The sequence below is a fragment of the Spinacia oleracea genome, chromosome 5 (assembly GCF_020520425.1).
Source record: "Spinacia oleracea cultivar Varoflay chromosome 5, BTI_SOV_V1, whole genome shotgun sequence".
NCBI lineage: Eukaryota > Viridiplantae > Streptophyta > Magnoliopsida > Caryophyllales > Amaranthaceae > Spinacia > Spinacia oleracea.
The window spans coordinates 108,086,205-108,106,145 of record NC_079491.1 but is presented as its reverse complement, the minus strand read 5'-3'; positions in this window follow the sequence as shown (position 1 = coordinate 108,106,145).

Here is a 19,941-nt window from a genome sequence, read left to right as displayed (position 1 = left end):
TTTTTAAAACAACTAATGGAATTCAAAACTATGCTTGATTTCCAGTGTCACAATTGAGTCTATATACGGCCTCTAACCATTTAAAGCATTTGAGTCTATATATGGCCTCTAACCATTTTAGGGAATCTGGGTTTCGTCATAGCTTTCTTACAAGTCACAAACTCATTCATCTACATGATAATAGTTTGACTGCAAGTTGTAGGTTTATTCACTATCTAACAGAAGAATCTCATAGTTTCAGTGACCTGAACTCTATGCCTACTTGGGTATAGAACATCAAACAATAGAATATCAACAGACACTTGAAAATCCTTTGAATATTCTGTCCTCCTTGAAGCACTTGTTAAGTCTTCTAAGAGATGTCTATTCTTTAAAGCCACTTCTAAAGTCCTTAAAAAAAAGTGTTCGTATTTTCTGAAGAACTTCTAAAAGCCTCCGGAATGTCCGTTTATGTTTGTTGTTCGCCTCGAATACCTTTCGAGGTCTATTTTCTCCCACTTGTCAATTTGGAAACGAATCTCCCAAAGGACACCATTTCGAGCAAACAAACATTATGTTCTCAAAATTTCGTGGTAGAAAGAATACCCTTGTGTCTCATTTGAATAAATCATAATGTAACATATATCTATGCTTGGTGTGAGGGGGTCGAAAAAGCACGAGGCTAATGCGTGACCTTGTCCCTCGTGGGTGTGACGTTTCTTTTTGTCAAATCAAGTGTAATTGGATTTCCTGTGAGTTTACACCCATTTGACTAGTAATATAGGAGTCGCCATTCAGTTTTTAACCACAATGAGAAAAACTGACAAAACCCGGTTATCGTGACATAAAGGGAGTGCAATTATGTTTGACCACGACTGTCGTAGGTTCCCTTGTGATCCCTGGTGTGGGGATCTCTCAACATACACCCGCAAGGTAGAGATTGAGGGTTCGGGGGACTATAACTACCGAGAGGAGTACTCGCTCTTCGATAACTCCAGAGGCAGGATATCCTTACTAGCTCAGCATAAATAATTGAAGGGACATGTGTTAACTATTAAACTAATCTGAGTTGATTTTAACAATATGCAACATATAGTACTAGATCGAGCGCGATTATCTGATTTAGATTGTTTTAAGGGACCTAGCATGATAATCCAATTTCCCAAAAATATCATATTTATTAGGCGTGATCGAACAATCAGGTTTAGTTAGTTTAACAGTTCATAAAAGGGCGAGGAAAGCAATTAAATCATAGAAAAGGGACACATTACGACGCACCCTTGAGAGGTGCGTCACGGTTCTCAGAAAACTAACCACTTTGACTTTGCTATTTCTCCTTTTATTTAACGAATCTCAAATTATGGGACGGGATACGTTCTGTTCGATTTATGGATCGATTGCGACAGAACGCGTGATCAGTTTTGCAGCGTGAGGCTTAGGCTTAGGGGTTTAGAGTCAATACTCAGAATAATAATTGTGTGTTCTTTTTTCACGTCGAACTTGGGCTATATTTATAGAAAAGAGTTCGTGGAAAGATAGAATTGTAGAGCTCTAATCCACGAGGAATTAGGAAAGAATACGTCCCAGGTAATTTCAGCGCCCAGGCCTGGGCGCCAAAGATTTCGGCGCCCAGAGCCAGGCGTTGAAAATAGGATCTGGGCTATTTTCTTAGTCAGATTCGGATTCCTACAATCAGGAGTATTTGAGACTTAATCGAGTCTTTTAGTGCGTATTAACCTTGTGACGGAATGCGTCTGGGCCCGTTACGAACTCTAGGCTCGTTAGGATTTTAATTAATACGTAACTCTTACTTTCGAATCATATTAGGAATAGGATTCTCTCGCAATTTCTATCTCATTTAGGATTTATGTTGGAGTGCAACACCTAATTCTGACAGGTTTCTATCTTTTATGACTTGCCACTCTTAATAACTACCCATTACGGCAGTTACTATTTTTAGCAGGTTTCCATAAATAGCAGGTTTCTATAAATAGCAGGTTTCAGGTGAAATGAAAAGGGGAATTGAGATTCGTTATTTTATAGGAGATGCGTTGTCAAGTGGAGATTTATGTTTTCATCATCGAACCTTCCCTTTCGGGAATGGGGACAAAAGTAGGTGTCTACAGTTAGCCCCCACTTTGACTGAGTCTTGGAGTAAGACGATGGTCAAAGTATTAGACGGAGTGCGTCGCACAAGCCATGGTGACCTGTTTTGGCGAGGGTCTCACGAGCCCCCGAGTGATAACATTTGACTTAAGGGTCATCACTTGAAGTGTCGACATATCCCTCACGTGTCATTGGGATTTGTCAATGGATAGTATAGAAACTCCCTCACTTTGTCATTGGGAGTGGCTACAGATGTTTTTGAAATCAAAGCTATAAAGTGTAATTGAGCCTGGCCAAGCCCAATCACGAGGTAAAAATGTTTTTAAAGATTCTCATTTTCAGGGTTAGCTAAACGAGAAAACCCCCTTGTTTTTATGGGACGTAAAACGAAGGAAAACCCAGCACATCGTTCTTTTTTGGAAAAAACGGAAAACCAATGTTTTGGAAAAAGGGAAAGCTACTCACATCTTTCTTTTTTGGAAAAACGGAAAACCAGAAAAAGTTATCGCTGCAGCGACTAAGGACCTGCGCGGTTAGTGACGCAGACCCCGCCGGCTAAAGATGGCGAGCCAGTCCGCTAAGGGTGGACACCCCGTCCTATAGAAGTGGACGAATCTATTTTTGAAATTTGAAAATAAGGACCTACGCGTTTTGTGACATAGACCCCGCCGGCTAAAGTTGGCGAACCTGTCCGCTAAGGGTGGACACCCCGTCCGATAGAAGTGGACGAATCTATTTTGAAATTTGTTTCGTGTTCATTTTTTGAAAATAAGGACCTACGTGGTTTGCGCCGTAGACCCCGCCGGCTGAAGATGGCGAGCCTGTTTCATTTTGTTTTTTTTGAAGACTCTATTTTTCGAAAACTGAGGATCTGCGCGGCTAGTGACGCAGACCCCGCCCGCTGAGGGTGGGCGAACCCTGTCCGCTGAGGGTGGACGTCCCTGAATTCGTTTTTTGTTTTGGAACTCGCGTGGTTCGTGACGTGATCTTGCCAACTGAGATGGGCAAGTTTCCTATTTTTCATCGTGATTTCTTTTTTGAGAATTTCTTTTGTTCATTCTTGCAAGAGCGAATTCTTTCGAGGGATGCTCGAATTTAGTTGTGACCTGAACGTGGGTTGACAACGGGTTTAGACGGACCTTTGTCTTGCGACCGTCTGCTTTCGTGGTTTTGAGCTAGTCTTTACGGCTCGATTTTTGCCACTACTTGGTCTTTGATCAGAGGACCATGTACAAGTGTCAATGACGACCCTTTTCTGAGGTCGAACCTGTTCTTTTGAGATCATCCAAACATGGGACGGCGTATAGCGTAGTCCGAGAATGTGATTTCGATTGCGCACTCTTTGTTGGAGTATACTTTTCGCGAGCCCCCAAGCACTCGGGCTTGGTTGGTCATTTTTCGCATATTTCATAACGTCTTTTAATCATGTTTGGGGTCGTGCTCGTATGTGCGAGCGACCTTTCATAGTGGTGTGCTATTTTGGCGAAGTCGTGGGGTGCGACTTCAGTCTTGGGGCGACAAGGTTTAATATCATACTGTTTAGCTTGGCCCGGATTAATCTTTTGACAGACAAACATTTTTTTATTTGAGAAACCAACGACTTAACAACATTTTTTGGTGTTTCAAAGAATGACCTTGATATTTCATATTTGTTTTGAAAAGTGTACATATATGTTCCGTGAGACAAGTCTAAGTTTCGACTAAGTTTTACCATTCATTTTTGCTATTTGGGAGCTTAAAGGTGCTTTTGGGCTTGATCTTAATTGCAATAGGGTCTCGTGTCTAGCAAAACGGTTTTAAGTCTTTTCCTGTTCCGCGTTTTGTGAAATCTGGGCCTTGGGCTACATTTTCGGCGCCCAAGGCTGGGCGTTAATTATTTCGGCGCCCAGATTCGGGCGCTGAAAGTCCTTTCCCGACGAATTTTGACTTTCGGATTTCTTAACGCGTTTCCGAATGCGATCAGGATGTCACTTGATGCGTTCAGCTATATATAGGGGCTAGATACGTCCCTATTTTCCATCACTCTCAATTTCCTTCTTTCTTTGCTGTGTTTTAGTTACTCCTTGCTTTCGTCATGTCGATTCCTACTTTCTCACTCCAACGGGCTGTTAGGCGTTGGCTACGGTCCCTTACTCCTACAGAAAAGGCTTTGTTAATAGAATACCACTTAGAGGCACTTTTAGGCTTACAACAAATTAATATTGACTATAATTTTCTGCATGCAGCCCTGAGCTTTTTGGATTCCGATCATCATGTTTTTGTCTTTCGGGGCAACGAAATATGTCCTTTGCGAGATGAATTCGCTGCGATCCTTGGTTATCCTACTAATGCTACCCCTGCCACTCCTGGCACTATTGAAGAGGGTAAAACAATTGTTATTTGGATGGAACACTACAAGAGGGGGGGTGAATTGTAATATGGAACTTGCTAGCCAATTTTTGCGGAATTATAAAGAACATAAGCAAGTAGAGAAACAATGTAAGAGAGATTTTACGAGGAAACTTTCCAGGGCCCAACTGGAAAGAAAACCTCGACCCACTAGGGATTTCAACTCAAACTCTTTTCACTATAGGGCAACAACTCAGTTACAATCCTATAAGAAACTTGGCCATTACTTGAGTTCCTCTACGAACTCAAGTTCCCAATAGTTGTTCCCTCAAACAACTACGCTCTCACTGACTTCCCTAGAAGTCTCTCTTGACTCTTAGACTTCACTCAAAGCCTCTCTGCTTCTCTCTCATAGACTTCACTCAAAGCCTACCCAAATACATATCAGGAACTCACTCACGTTCCTGCCCCATACACATCAGGAACTCACTCAAGTTCCAGCCCAAAACTTGTACAAGAATTCACTCAAACCCTTGACAAATTACCCATTACAAGAGCTCACTCAACCCTTGAACAACTCTTAAAATATAGACATTTGATAATTGATTAAACTCTAATATGTAGAGAGTGAATAACTGTAAAGGAACTCGGAACTGTCAGGAACTTGGAACTGTAGGAACTGACTCTAAAAACGTGGAAAACAAAATATAATTTCTGTAAAATTATTCCACATAAACCAGACCCTTTTTGGAATGACAACGCAAGTCAGACAGTTTGGAATGAATGCTAAGATCTTCTTTTATAGTGTTGAAACTCCTAACCACTTCCCCCTTAATCTCCTCAACTGACGACCATGTTGCCATGATTTTAGGCATGTTCCCATGACCTATTCAGTTGCTGAAAACGTGGGAGTCAAAGCTGGAAGTGCCTGAATTTTCTCAACAGAATTTCCTTTTGAAAGAACAGAAAATAGGAAAACGTGATTAAATAAAATCCTTGGGGAAAAATAAATGTTTTGTAAAATAGGATCCAAGGTGTATTTTCCAAAACATAACTATTTCATTTTATTTCTTCACAGTAAAATTCTATTTCTATTTTATAAAATCTTTCTTTATAAAATATTATATTTTATAAAATCTTTCTTTAGAAAATATTCTGTTTTATAAAATCTTTCTTTAGAAAATATTAATCTTATATTAGAGAGACTTTATTTTACTATTTTAAGATCATATTCAAAGTTCCTTTTAGTACCTTGTTCCATAATCTTTCAAGCTACTACATACTTACATGAATCCTAGAAAATAAACTCTTATTTCCTGTCTTCATGTTCCATGCTGCTCCGCATGTTGGTTGTTCCACCTCTGGAACTTCTCGAACCATGTTCCCATCAGGAACTTATTTATGCCTGCTTGATCAGTTTCTCTGATTGTCCAAGTCTACATGCTTTGGCCTTCTCTTGTTCCTGCTCTGGAACTCCTGGTTTTCTTAGCATAGAAACTTAAACATTTATTAGTTAAGTTTGCCTGTCATCATCAAAACCATGTGGGTTAACAAATTCCCCCTTTTTGGTGATGACAAACCAAGCAAACTTAATAGAGAAAATAAATCCAACATGCATAGAAATCTTAAAACAAAATATTTACAAGAGTTAAAAGAATATACATAGTTGTAACATACTTGAGAAAAGCAGATATTTGAGACTAGGAACTCAAAATATTTTGCCTTCAATGTTTGCCTTTCTTTTCCCCCTTTTGGCATCATCAAAAAGGTTTAGCTAATAGTATTAATTTAATCCCATCACAGCACCATACTAACGAGAATGGTTAGTCAGAATCAGAGACAAAGCAAAATATCTCCCTCAATGTTGTACTGTTTAGACAATCATACTCAAGCGAATAGAATTCAAAGTGAAAAGAAATTATCATAAGCCAATGTTCCTTAGCAACAAGCAGAAAAGAAAGAAATAAGTTCACCCAAAAAAAACAGAAAAGAAAAATAAAAATAATGAAAAATTATTTCAAAATACATAAACACCATCAATTTGTATTTTGCAGGGATAGGCAATTTATGAGGTAAAGGTTAGGCATGGCTCATGATTTTAATGAATGTATTCCTTTGTCACTTGTTTATCTGCATGTCTCCTTCTTTACGGACTTTCAACTGAAGATCCTCGCCATAAAATACACCGTTGTTCCTTTCTTTCTTCTATTCTTCTTTAGCAGTACGTATAAATTCTTTGAAGCTTTTTGATAGTTCCTTGATTCAATTTTTGTAGGAACTTACATTTATGGTGTAAGTTCCCATGTGAATCTTGAAGGAACTACATAATTTTTGAGATAATTCTTTAAGGTATAGACAGCTTCATTTGCATTTCAACTTGGAAACTTGAAATGCTTGTAGGAACTTATGATCCCTTCTCTTTCTATTTTCACATATCTCTCCTTTTATTCCCCTCTTTTTTTCGATTTCTTTTGTCTCCTTTTTTTTTTTTCATCTCCCTTTTTTTTTTTTCAAAATGTACATTAACGCTCTATTAATCACCTTCCTCATTAGTTCCCCCTCAGTTGTTGCTGCATCGATTTAGTGACAAAGGAGGAATATTTTGTAGAGGGTTTTTGTATAGTGATGAATTTTTGAGAATTTTTTTTGAAGAGAAAAAATAAATCAACGTGTGGTATTGATTTGGATTTTGTGGTTTCTAATAGGTCGATATGGTAAGAGAATATTGGGAAACATTTTTGTGAGGAACAAAACTTAATTGGTGCATAAGTCTTTTAGGATATAGGTGAAAGAGATTTTAAGTGTTTTAGGTGTTTATGATAGATTGAAACATTTAAAAAGATAAAATTTTATTTTATTGGGTGTAACTTAACAAAAGATGGAACATCCTTGAGGAAAATTGAGATCGGCAAGGAGTCCTTTCATTAAGCAAATACGAAAAATTGTAAAGGAAAAAGAATAAACGAAGATTGAATCAAAAGAAAAAATATAAAAAATTGCTTGTCGTACTAGTAATAGGAACACACAAAACAACATGGCTTATGACTCTTCTTTTTACCTTTTCATCAGTTAGCACAAGTAATTATGAACCAAAATACGAGAAATTAGGAGAGTCCTTCACAATGTACAATTCTGATCTATGTTCACACACAAGAATTGCGTGGGATTAATTTTACCAAAAGCTAAATACTTACAGTTTTGCCATATTTGGGGAACTTCAAGGAAAATATATCCAGCTTGAATATACTGAGTTCCAGTCACATTTTCTCGTGCTTCTGATCAAGAGTTATAGGATGGTAAAATGCGACTTTCGGAGATTTGATTGGAACCTCTCGCTTGGACCTATGGATATGGCAATATTTGGTCTATTAGCAGTTAAATATTGGACAATTTAACAATCATACCTCTGAAGCTTTGTGTATGGCTCACAATCATCCCTTAGGAACCTTCATCTAGTCTTGCTCGTGTTCCTGTGGGAGTGTGATGCGTCTCTGCATTCTTACGCTCATATTACTTTATGAGTTTAGTAAAGTACTTACACAAAGATTTGTTAGTTGTACCAAAGAATATATAATCAGTGATAAATACGTACAACAACCAAATTATAACATGCATTCATATGAAGGATTTTTAAAGAAAATTCATGATGCATGAAGAATAGTTCTTTGGAAAAATAAGCTATAATGCGTTTTCCTTTTACAGCACAAAATATAAGTGTGACACATTTACTTTAAGCATACATAAGTGCCTTATTTAAATATGTGTATGCGTTCCAAATCAACAAAACTCTTGTTAAAGACTATGTTATGCTCATGTCATGCTTCACTAAGTCTTGATCCTCCAAACAGTCCATGAGTAGATGAAATCATAAAGAAAGCATATTCACATAATGCATTGCAAAACTTGTACACTTGTATTAATAAGTTAACAATATAACGCATTAAAACATGCTATGATATGAATAAGAAAAATTTACCTTATATAAATTTTCACCATGTATATGATTTCTTTGAAGTGCTGGACTGATTTTGATGACTTTATGTTCGAGTTCCTAGAGTGCTAGTTCCACCATCTTGATGCCCTCACATCTTATTGAAACATTCATGTGTAATCGAATATTGTCAGTCATTCTTCAGAAGTTCCTTAACGTGCTTTTGTCATTTGATCATCTCAATTATCACTCTCTATTTAATTTTTATAGAAATTAAGAGAGTGGTTGTTGTGTTCTTTCATCATGTTCATATAAACACTTATGATAATGAAACCTTATAAAACAATTCGTTAGGTTCAACATTTATGTATATATATCACTAATAAATCAGTTTCTCTTGAAAACAAAATATGTTAATTTTAAAATCAAATTTCAAGAAGGGACTTGACATTGTTCTTTATAAGAAAAAAGAAGTCATCTTCTGTTTGGAACAACCTACGTTCCATATGTGCAACAACATAGGATTATATATAATTACCTTATAAACAAGCTACTGGAGAAAGAGTCTCCTAAAAATCAGTACCTTTCTGGCTGGTTGTTCCTTTCAAGAACCAACCTTTTATGAGTTCCTTTGTCGATGTCATTGATAAATTGATTGAATGAATGTTGTAGTGCACACAGGAACTCGATAAATGAATCTGGCAATTTCTCTACTACTAGAGCAGCCGTGGAACTTGTTGCATGATATTGATTGATCGAGTTGATCTTCAGCTTCATGAACTGGAACTTGAACCTTAGTTTGAAGTTCCTCGACATGAGCTTATGTAGCTGTCTACTGTTGCTTTTAATAGTGACATATTTTATCATTAGAAACTCGATTAGTTCTACAGGAACTTGCGAGTTCAATATTGAAATAAACTTTAACCTGTTGCTGGGAATAGACATGTTAGTTTCAATCACAAGTAATATATTCACTTATTTCAACGCACATTTTTATATTTGTTGTAAACTCTGGATCATCTTCAATAACCCCTAGAAATATCAAATTATTGTTAGGAACCAAATTGTGATCCACAAAGTATGTGTTCCCTCTTTGATTCCCTTCAACTATGACATTTATTACTGATGATGTAATTTATTTTTAAAATTACCAGAGAAAACATAATTTTGGAAACTCTAAACAAATGTGCATTAATTACTCGACAATAAAAATTCACAATGGAACAGGAACTTGACTTACCAACTTTTCATTTGGAACCAATCTTACCTTAACTGTCAAAAGTTATAAGTTTCCACTGTAGGTAGCAACCAAACGATAATAGTGAATTTTCTTTCATAGAACAATCATTGTCGAGATATAACGAGTTGTTCCCCCTTAGTTGTAGCCACCTCATTTTTCATGTTACAAGTAAGCTAGAACATGTTCCTATGGTCTTCATGACCATTCTCCATCTTGAGTTATTTTAATATGAGTAATCTGGGAAAAAATAACACTCAAGTGTAGTACTTTTGTGCAAAGTTATGATTAGCAGGTTAGTCTAAAATAAATATATATATATACTCAAACATAATAACAAAATATGATGTTCCTGAAAAAGTTACTTCACGAAAGAAACATGAAACATATATTTTGTTCCATGGAACTTAAGTTAACAAGAACCAAGAACTTGTACATGAAAAACTTTGACACCAAAAATTTGCTATCAAATAGTTTATGCACAATTTATCAAGTTACTGTAACCTTGAGTTCGCTGATTGTTTCACCAGAACTTAGGAAGAGTTCCTTTGATCAATCAAACTTATATTATGCATTTTATACATATTAAATTCCAAAACAAAACCTATAACACAAATAAGGTTAGTTTGCACAATAATTTAAGAGAAACAGGTTTATAAAAAAATTCAACATTAATTAACACAAGTAAAATGAGGGAACAACCTTACTAGCATTTCACATGATTGAGTTCCTTTGAGATGTTCAAAGTGACTTCCCATTATAAAGTGCATGTGAGTTGATTCGTTGATATGACCCATCATATTTGGAAGGAACTTACATGCTGGTGGAACTGGAACTAGTTTACATCTGAAGTTCCAAGTTCCGAGCCTGAGTTCCTCTTCACTATTCCAACGAATCTAATGGATTTCCAACTCATTTTTCCTTGGTGTAATTCTGATGTTGTTCCTTTACTTCATACACACACTCAATCATGAGTTATAAACCTGTAAAAATCATTTCTCTTCTACTACGTTCCATAATCATGCATTAGTAGTAAATATATGTAAGTAGCATAATTTAGAAGATTAAAGTATACAAAAATTGTAAACTAACAGACCTGTAAACAATTAATGGTCTTGGGAACCTGACATGATTTCAGTTCCTTTCTTTTTAGCATTAGCATCTTAGAAAATGATTATCTTAAACTGCTGGATCTAAGATTCAACATGCATACATGTAATAAATATTCAATATACTCATAATACATGGAAAAATCGTTCTTTGGACAATAAATGATATAACATTAGATTATGTAGCCCAAAGAATAAAGTTCCCTTCGCAGGGAAACCAAGTTCCAAGAGTGGCTATATGCATTGTTCCTTCGTCTTGTTCCTTGAACCATTCTTATTAAACAAATAATGCATAAATGTAAAATCAATTTTAGAATCTGAAATTTGTCTCACAAAAACATATTTGAGAAGATCCAAAATCGATTAAACAAATTCAAAATACATTTGAATAATTTTCATAAAACGTTGTCAGGAACTTGAGTTAAATAAATAGCGTATGCATATAAAGATCTCAAAAATTAGATGTTTACCTTAAATATATCATTAAGGATCTTTTAGTTGCAGCCTTTATCTGTTCCTTGGAATGGTGCTGGAATGAGTTCCTTTATCTAGAAGTTCCTCTTCGGATTTTGATCCTTGTTCCGAAGTGGGGTGCTGATGTAATGTATCTTTAATAATGTCACACCCTCATGAGTTACTAAGTGTAACTCGTGGGTCAACAGTGATCCAGTGAGTTCCTCAATGTGGAACTTATATTCATAGGAACTCTGACATATTAATGTGCATCTTTGTTTGTTCCTGTACCAATTTCTTTGTCATGGGAACCCAACAGATTTGGGTCCCTTCTTGTTAGTAGTAACTGTTAAGAAAATAATCAACACAACAACTACTACCAAGATACAATAAGCCTTCATATAAATGATATTCAATATATTCATGAAGCATATAAAATAATAGTTCTTAGGCAGAGAAAAAATAAGTAGGATATTTTGTTGCCTAAAAATTAAAAACTCTGAGTTCCACAAATATGCATTTTTCAAAATACGTTTCCTTGACATAATTTTAATGTACTGAAGTTTAAAAAAATAAATTGAAAAATCATTTATTAAATATAGATTTTAGATTTTTCAAATTTAATTTTAAATCAAAACAAAACAGAAGTTCCATTAGAAACAATGCAAGGAACACGCAATAAATTAATGTATGCACACAAAGAAGGTCTAAAGGAATAGATATTTACCTTAGAAGATCGCCTGTTACACCTTGACTGACTTTTATTCAACAATAAAAGTCAGATCTGCCTTGTTCCTTTGAATGGGTAGGATCGAGTTCCTTTCATCAAGTTTCTTGTAATTGTTCCTCCTTCCAGGAACTTAACTCAGCAGGGTTGCCTGCTTATCAGCGAGTTCCGGCTCTGATACCAATTGTTATTTGGATGGAACACTACAAGAGGGGGGGTGAATTGTAATATGGAACTTGCTAGCCAATTTTTGCGGAATTATAAAGAACATAAGCAAGTAGAGAAACAATGTAAGAGAGATTTTACGAGGAAACTTTCCAGGGCCCAACTGGAAAGAAAACCTCGACCCACTAGGGATTTCAACTCAAACTCTTTTCACTATAGGGCAACAACTCAGTTACAATCCTATAAGAAACTTGGCCATTACTTGAGTTCCTCTACGAACTCAAGTTCCCAATAGTTGTTCCCTCAAACAACTACGCTCTCACTGACTTCCCTAGAAGTCTCTCTTGACTCTTAGACTTCACTCAAAGCCTCTCTGCTTCTCTCTCATAGACTTCACTCAAAGCCTACCCAAATACATATCAGGAACTCACTCACGTTCCTGCCCCATACACATCAGGAACTCACTCAAGTTCCAGCCCAAAACTTGTACAAGAATTCACTCAAACCCTTGACAAATTACCCATTACAAGAGCTCACTCAACCCTTGAACAACTCTTAAAATATAGACATTTGATAATTGATTAAACTCTAATATGTAGAGAGTGAATAACTGTAAAGGAACTCGGAACTGTCAGGAACTTGGAACTGTAGGAACTGACTCTAAAAACGTGGAAAACAAAATATAATTTCTGTAAAATTATTCCACATAAACCAGACCCTTTTTGGAATGACAACGCAAGTCAGACAGTTTGGAATGAATGCTAAGATCTTCTTTTATAGTGTTGAAACTCCTAACCACTTCCCCCTTAATCTCCTCAACTGACGACCATGTTGCCATGATTTTAGGCATGTTCCCATGACCTATTCAGTTGCTGAAAACGTGGGAGTCAAAGCTGGAAGTGCCTGAATTTTCTCAACAGAATTTCCTTTTGAAAGAACAGAAAATAGGAAAACGTGATTAAATAAAATCCTTGGGGAAAAATAAATGTTTTGTAAAATAGGATCCAAGGTGTATTTTCCAAAACATAACTATTTCATTTTATTTCTTCACAGTAAAATTCTATTTCTATTTTATAAAATCTTTCTTTATAAAATATTATATTTTATAAAATCTTTCTTTAGAAAATATTCTGTTTTATAAAATCTTTCTTTAGAAAATATTAATCTTATATTAGAGAGACTTTATTTTACTATTTTAAGATCATATTCAAAGTTCCTTTTAGTACCTTGTTCCATAATCTTTCAAGCTACTACATACTTACATGAATCCTAGAAAATAAACTCTTATTTCCTGTCTTCATGTTCCATGCTGCTCCGCATGTTGGTTGTTCCACCTCTGGAACTTCTCGAACCATGTTCCCATCAGGAACTTATTTATGCCTGCTTGATCAGTTTCTCTGATTGTCCAAGTCTACATGCTTTGGCCTTCTCTTGTTCCTGCTCTGGAACTCCTGGTTTTCTTAGCATAGAAACTTAAACATTTATTAGTTAAGTTTGCCTGTCATCATCAAAACCATGTGGGTTAACAAATTCCCCCTTTTTGGTGATGACAAACCAAGCAAACTTAATAGAGAAAATAAATCCAACATGCATAGAAATCTTAAAACAAAATATTTACAAGAGTTAAAAGAATATACATAGTTGTAACATACTTGAGAAAAGCAGATATTTGAGACTAGGAACTCAAAATATTTTGCCTTCAATGTTTGCCTTTCTTTTCCCCCTTTTGGCATCATCAAAAAGGTTTAGCTAATAGTATTAATTTAATCCCATCACAGCACCATACTAACGAGAATGGTTAGTCAGAATCAGAGACAAAGCAAAATATCTCCCTCAATGTTGTACTGTTTAGACAATCATACTCAAGCGAATAGAATTCAAAGTGAAAAGAAATTATCATAAGCCAATGTTCCTTAGCAACAAGCAGAAAAGAAAGAAATAAGTTCACCCAAAAAAAACAGAAAAGAAAAATAAAAATAATGAAAAATTATTTCAAAATACATAAACACCATCAATTTGTATTTTGCAGGGATAGGCAATTTATGAGGTAAAGGTTAGGCATGGCTCATGATTTTAATGAATGTATTCCTTTGTCACTTGTTTATCTGCATGTCTCCTTCTTTACGGACTTTCAACTGAAGATCCTCGCCATAAAATACACCGTTGTTCCTTTCTTTCTTCTATTCTTCTTTAGCAGTACGTATAAATTCTTTGAAGCTTTTTGATAGTTCCTTGATTCAATTTTTGTAGGAACTTACATTTATGGTGTAAGTTCCCATGTGAATCTTGAAGGAACTACATAATTTTTGAGATAATTCTTTAAGGTATAGACAGCTTCATTTGCATTTTAACTTGGAAACTTGAAATGCTTGTAGGAACTTATGATCCCTTCTCTTTCTATTTTCACATATCTCTCCTTTTATTCCCCTCTTTTTTTCGATTTCTTTTGTCTCCTTTTTTTTTTTTCATCTCCCTTTTTTTTTTTTCAAAATGTACATTAACGCTCTATTAATCACCTTCCTCATTAGTTCCCCCTCAGTTGTTGCTGCATCGATTTAGTGACAAAGGAGGAATATTTTGTAGAGGGTTTTTGTATAGTGATGAATTTTTGAGAATTTTTTTTGAAGAGAAAAAATAAATCAACGTGTGGTATTGATTTGGATTTTGTGGTTTCTAATAGGTCGATATGGTAAGAGAATATTGGGAAACATTTTTGTGAGGAACAAAACTTAATTGGTGCATAAGTCTTTTAGGATATAGGTGAAAGAGATTTTAAGTGTTTTAGGTGTTTATGATAGATTGAAACATTTAAAAAGATAAAATTTTATTTTATTGGGTGTAACTTAACAAAAGATGGAACATCCTTGAGGAAAATTGAGATCGGCAAGGAGTCCTTTCATTAAGCAAATACGAAAAATTGTAAAGGAAAAAGAATAAACGAAGATTGAATCAAAAGAAAAAATATAAAAAATTGCTTGTCGTACTAGTAATAGGAACACACAAAACAACATGGCTTATGACTCTTCTTTTTACCTTTTCATCAGTTAGCACAAGTAATTATGAACCAAAATACGAGAAATTAGGAGAGTCCTTCACAATGTACAATTCTGATCTATGTTCACACACAAGAATTGCGTGGGATTAATTTTACCAAAAGCTAAATACTTACAGTTTTGCCATATTTGGGGAACTTCAAGGAAAATATATCCAGCTTGAATATACTGAGTTCCAGTCACATTTTCTCGTGCTTCTGATCAAGAGTTATAGGATGGTAAAATGCGACTTTCGGAGATTTGATTGGAACCTCTCGCTTGGACCTATGGATATGGCAATATTTGGTCTATTAGCAGTTAAATATTGGACAATTTAACAATCATACCTCTGAAGCTTTGTGTATGGCTCACAATCATCCCTTAGGAACCTTCATCTAGTCTTGCTCGTGTTCCTGTGGGAGTGTGATGCGTCTCTGCATTCTTACGCTCATATTACTTTATGAGTTTAGTAAAGTACTTACACAAAGATTTGTTAGTTGTACCAAAGAATATATAATCAGTGATAAATACGTACAACAACCAAATTATAACATGCATTCATATGAAGGATTTTTAAAGAAAATTCATGATGCATGAAGAATAGTTCTTTGGAAAAATAAGCTGAATATTACTTACACAAAGAAGGATGCCAAATCTGAATATTTTAAGGGAAGCCCCCTATTACTGCAGGTAATCGATTTTTTTTTCTTTGCGCACGTATACGTTTTTTTTGCATATATATTTTTTATTCGTCCTGCCTTGGGGCTGAGTTTCAGCGCCCAGGGCTGGGCGCCAGAATTTTCGGCGCCTGGTCCTGGGCGTTGAAACTGCGCACCAGGAACCGTTTTTTTTTTTTTTTTTTTTTTTTTTTTTTTTTTTATCGTACCCGTTTTTTGCAGATTTGGCTCGTGGAACGACTTAGGCTCTTGGAAACTCCTGCCGATCCTAAACATTATCGCCCTATAGCCTTGGGTAACCGAAAATATTTGCACCGAGGCCAGGACGAGGCCGAGTGGGTCTCCTTTTTTACTCATGGTATCTGTTCTATTAAGTGGGTGGTACCGTGGTGGGGTTTGACTACTATGACGGGGGGTTCTGATGTATCGGTTTATGTTTCCTTGTTGGCGCTATCTCGGCCCATTTATATTTTCCCTTACCGAGTCATGCGTCAATACGGTTTAAGGCAGACTATCCCCTTTTCTGATACGGTACCACTTAAAGTAGCGGCCTTTTCACAAGCACAGGTTCAAGCGTGGGCTAAGTATTATGATGGTCTCCCGCGTTGGGCGGTAGCTACAAATGGCTTTGTGGGTCTTTCTGAAAACTACAAGTTGTGGATGAGCTCCAATGATAAGGCCGTGAGGACCGAGGCTCGAAATGGGGAGCCGGCTGAGCTTTTGATACCTCGCATTCGGGTCAGATATGAGGGCCGTGATTCTGCCAATCCTCGCACCCATGGTATTAAGACTGTGAAAGCTCGTCCTGATCGAAAGCGAAAGGAAGTTCCTCCCCGTTCCAATTCTAGGCCTAAAAAGGTGCCTAACATGAAGGGGCCTGCTGTTGTTAAAAGAAGTGCAGGCTCTCGCGGAGATCGTCGCCGGAACAATGTATGGGTTAGGAAGGCTCAGCCGCATGTAGAAACAGTGGCTAGTCTAGTTGATGATAATAATTCTTCTCCCACCATTGTCTGTGCCCTTGAGGCTGAGCGGGCTATAACCGAGAATGTTTCTAAAGCCTTGGCGTCTTTGGAAGTTAGTGTCCAGGAGCCGGTTCTTATGGAGATTGATATAGGGGCAGCGCAGAAGACTGTGGGGGTGGATCCTGCGAACATTGCCCTCTACAAGACTTTATTTGATGATCCGGAAGAACTAGAGTAGTGTAGTTCTTGCTAGGGTGTAGGTGCCCTTTATTTATTTCAATTGTGTTTGTTTTTTCATTTCTTAGCACTTTGTTTTCCTTCTTATTATTTTTCAATAAAGGCGTATTTTATTTTTCATTTTCATTTTTTGTTTCTCCTCTTTTTTATATTTTTATATGTTTAACACTTTTTGCACAATTTATATATGTTTTTTTTTATTGGACCGAATCCTTGGTAAGGATTGCCTACGTATCTTGTCAGAATCAGGTCGCGCGTAGTTCTAGCTAGAATAAATTCTAAGATGCCGAATTTTGATAGATATGCCCTGAGGTGGAAGCATATTACTTAACCGGTCAAATGAGTGAAGTATTATCATTATTTTCGTCTGCCGTTTTTTTTTTCCGTAAGTCGCGTAAAAAATGAAATTCGACTATTTTTTTGTATGGCTATATTTTTTGGTGAACCTATTTGGATACGTGCTGTACCCCCCAAGTGTTCGTTATTTTTCCGTTATGTGCGGATAAAATGACGAGCACTTCTAAAAAATTTAGGCAGGCAGAGAGTTTCGACGCCCAGGCTGGGGCGTCAAAGATTTCGGCGCCCAGCCCTGGGCGCTGAAAATGATTTCTGGCGGTCGTTTTTGATGCTTTGCTTCACGTGTTCTTGCATTTATTTTTTTTCTTCGTTTTAGTGCTTTGCTTTTTACTTGTATAAAAATTGATTTTGAGGCTATTTCGGAGGCTTTTTTGACTGTTAGCGTGAGACACATTTTTGTCCGGATTAATTTTTTCTATTCGTGACTTGAAATGGCTTTGAAAATGGAGTTAGGGTGCGGGAGTTTTGAAGATCTTTTGTGTAGGATTTTGGGTGGGTTTGAGGTGCGTGTCGTTTTTGAAGGGTATGGTGGGGTTACATTTTATTAATTCCCTTTTTAAGCAACATTTGCATTTGTTTTGGATTTGGATTTCCTTTGATTTCTTTGGGTTGCATGGATTGACTTTTATGATGACACTGGTTGACTTTTATGTTTTGGGGATATGAAGGGGATGGTACGGTTTATTTTGTGGATTTCGGGAATTGGTTCCCATGGCACGATTTCAAGACCGAGTGGGTCTCGTTTATCAGGCCTAGTGTGGGCCGCCTCTTTATTTTTGTATTTTGCAAGTGCATTTGGTGCTTACTTAGTGTTAGAATAAAATTTTAGGAGAAATATTACGCCTTTATTAATTTGGAAAGTAAGGGAAACACACTGAAATAAAATTGACCTATGTTCTAAGGGGTCTTAGGACCATCTAAAGTCTTTATTATTTTTTTCTACCAATCTAAAGAACTACTAGGCTCTTTTACTAAGGTGCTCTATGTGGCTCAAGCCTTGGGTTTAGTCTCGTAAAACTTTGGTCCTTCACCGGTACTCATCTTGAATTCTATTCCTTTTGCATTGACCCACTGATATGTCTTCACCCATCCGTTCTCGATCTCTTCTAGTGTTGATGCAGGAGCGATTAACCGGGTTGGATCGAAACCTTCATCTTGTAAAGCTAGGGTAGTCATCACAGTCTCGTCCTCCATAGGGCTCGATTCGTTAAACAATGTCCATAAAGCCTGGTTTTCCAATACTTTAGTTGTTTTAGTCTTGGTGAGGCAGGGTGCCTCATCCAAGGTGTGGCAGTCATGGAAGATTTCGAATCCTGGTTTTAGCAAGCCATCCCGAACGAAGGGTTCAGGGAAATCACAGTATGGGTGTCCTTCTCCTTCCCGAACGAACATCCGTTAAGGGTTCTCTGATACGGGGGAAGGAGGGTGGTTTGTTTAGCCTTGTTAAGGCGTAGTCCAGATAGGCGGTCTGCAATATCTTCCTCCGTTGGTTCATAGCCTAAGCCAAAGGGAGTAGATTTGTTGGCTAAAGGATGGAATGTGCATTCCTTCTTCCTTATGCCCAATGGGGTTCCAGGGAAATAACCTTGAGCTAACAGCATTGTAGGGATGACTCGGGATGCGTGCGGGTCTAGGAATGCTGGATCATAATCTTCGATGAACTGGATTGCTTCTTCCATTTGAAACCCGTAAAGGTCGTCTGCAGTTTCGTCCGTTCCAACCATAGTACAACTGACGTCGAGAGGAGGGGCGCGGATTTCTAGTATTACCCCGTTATGGTTAAGTTTAACCATTTGGTGCAAGGTAGAAGCCACACCTCCTAAGTCATGGAGCCAAGGTCGCCCCAGGAGGAGGTTGAAAGTGGGCTTGATGTCGATTATTTGAAACTCCGTGGTGCGTGCCACAGGCCCGGTTTGTATGGTAAGGTTGATTTTTCCCAACACAGGCCTTCGGGAGTTATCATAAGCTCGTACCCCTTGCGTGGAGGTTTGGAAGTCATCATTTCCTAGCCCCAAGCAATGGGCGGTTCGCATTGGGCAAACATTAACCGCCGAACCGTTATCTACGAGCGCTAGGGGGATGTTTTGTCCTTTGTATCCAACTACTAGATAGAGGGCTTTATTGTGAGCACCCCCCTCTTTGGGCAAGTCTTTGTCAGTGAAAACTATGGCCTTTTCTCCGGCATCTCTCGTGACGTGGTTAACCAATGAGTCAGGTGTGATATCTGTAGGTACTGAGATGAGGTCGAGTGAGCGAATAAGCTTTTCGCGATGTTCCTTTGAAGTACACATGAGATCCCAGATGGTAATTTCGGCTTTGGTTCTTTTTAGTTGTTTCAAGAGAGGATTTTCAATGACTTCTGCGACGGTGGCGTGCCGTCCATTCTCAGGAGTTTGCCTAACTGGGATATCGTCCATAGGAGGTGGGCGAATATCCGGTTGGTATATCCTTCCAGATCGGGTGAGGTTGTCGACCTCGGGCTCCTGAGGGGTGGTGTCAATGTGAGCATACCCGGGCCAAGTTTCAGCAAAGAGGTCCTGGCCCGACACTTGAGATAGGTAAATATCTTCAGCATCATCATCCCACACACCTCCCACTTCTCTCTCGATTCGATCCATAGGGACCACAACGAGTGGTGCAC